Raw genomic sequence first — 1,783 nt, forward strand, 5'->3', positions numbered from 1 at the left:
CTTGTTACGACTTTTACTTCCTCTAAATGATCAAGTTTGGTCATCTTTCCAACACACCGGCGCAACCGAAAGGCCGCTCCGGGTATCGGTCCGAAGACCTCACTAAATCATTCAATCGGTAGTAGCGACGGGCGGTGTGTACAAAGGGCAGGGACGTAATCAACGCGAGCTTATGACTCGCGCTTACTGGGAATTCCTCGTTCAAGGGGAACAATTGCAAGCCCCTATCCCAATCACGAAGGAGGTTCCACGGGTTACCCAGTCTTTACAGACAGGGATAAAAACACGCTGCTTCCTTCAGTGTAGCGCGCGTGCGGCCCCGGACATCTAAGGGCATCACAGACCTGTTATTGCTCTGTTTCGTGCGGCTAGGAGCCGCTTGTCCCTCTAAGAAGGGTGCAAGGTGCAGAGAACCACGCACCTATTTCATAGGCTAGAGTCTCGTTCGTTATCGGAATTAACCAGACAAATCGCTCCACCAACTAAGAACGGCCATGCACCACCATCCACCGAATCAAAAAAGAGCTCTCAATCTGTCAATCCTCCCAGTGTCCGGGCCGGGTAAGTTTTCCCGTGTTGAGTCAAATTAAGCCGCAGGCTCCACTCCTGGTGGTGCCCTTCCGTCAATTCCTTTAAGTTTCAGCTTTGCAACCATACTTCCCCCGGAACCCAAATACTTTGGTTTCCCGGAAGCTGCCCGCCGAGTCATTTGAGTAACTCAGGCGGATCGCTAGTTGGCATCGTTTATGGTTAGAGCTAGGGCGGTATCTGATCGCCTTCGAACCTCTAACTTTCGTTCTTGATCAATGAAAACATTCTTGGCAAATGCTTTCGCAGTAGTTCGTCTTGCGACGGTCCAAGAATTTCACCTCTAGCGCCGCAATACGAATGCCCCCGTCTGTCCCTCTTAATCATTATCCTGTATTCCAAAAACCAACAGAACAGAAACAGGATCTTGTTCTATTATTCCATGCACTGTTATTCAGGCGAATCGCCTGCGTTGAGCACTCTAATTTTTTCAAAGTAAACGCGCCGGCCAAAGCAAGGAACCTGATGAAGGGAACCAAGCCGCGACAGGCATGATGTTCAGCACGGGCCGTAACGTGGTGTCCACGCACTTCCCGCCTGTAACTGAGATCCAACTACGAGCTTTTTAACCGCAGCAACTTTAGTATACGCTATTGGAGCTGGAATTACCGCGGCTGCTGGCACCAGACTTGCCCTCCAATGGATCCTCGTTAAAGGATTTAGAGTGTACTCATTTCAATTACGGGGCCTCAAAAGAGTCCCGTATTGTTATTTTTCGTCACTACCTCCCCGTGCCGGGAGTGGGTAATTTGCGCGCCTGCTGCTTTCCTTGGATGTGGTAGCCGTTTCTCAGGCTCCCTCTCCGGAATCGAACCCTGATTCTCCGTTACCCGTAACAACCATGGTAGGCGCATAACCTACCATCGACAGTTGATAAGGCAGACACTTGAAAGAAACGTCGCCGGCTCGTGGCCGTGCGATCAGCACAAAGTTATCCAGAGTCACCACACAAAACGGACCGAAGCCCGATTGATCTTGGTCTAATAAAAGCACCCGTCGCCCCGAGGGGCTTCGGGCTCACTGCATGTATTAGCTCTAGAATTGCCACAGTTATCCAAGTAGGAAGAAACGATCTAAGGAACCATAACTGATTTAATGAGCCATTCGCGGTTTCGCCTTGTTTCGGCATGTACTTAGACATGCATGGCTTAATCTTTGAGACAAGCATATGACTACTGGCAGGATCAACCAGGTA

General features: G+C 50.1%; 1 non-coding gene across 1 annotated transcript in view; it reads right to left on the reverse strand.

Annotated features, from left to right (window-relative positions):
* LOC120845627 overlaps positions 1-1,783 on the reverse strand; it is a 1,816-nt gene extending 33 nt beyond the window's left edge. The window contains exon 1 of the ribosomal RNA XR_005716829.1: positions 1-1,783. This exon is cut by the window's left edge and continues 33 nt beyond it. This is a non-coding gene — a ribosomal RNA (small subunit ribosomal RNA).

This window comes from Ixodes scapularis, unplaced genomic scaffold, assembly GCF_016920785.2.
Source record: "Ixodes scapularis isolate PalLabHiFi unplaced genomic scaffold, ASM1692078v2 ptg001158l_1___fragment_3__unscaffolded, whole genome shotgun sequence".
In the NCBI taxonomy this organism is placed as follows: Eukaryota; Metazoa; Arthropoda; class Arachnida; order Ixodida; family Ixodidae; genus Ixodes; species Ixodes scapularis.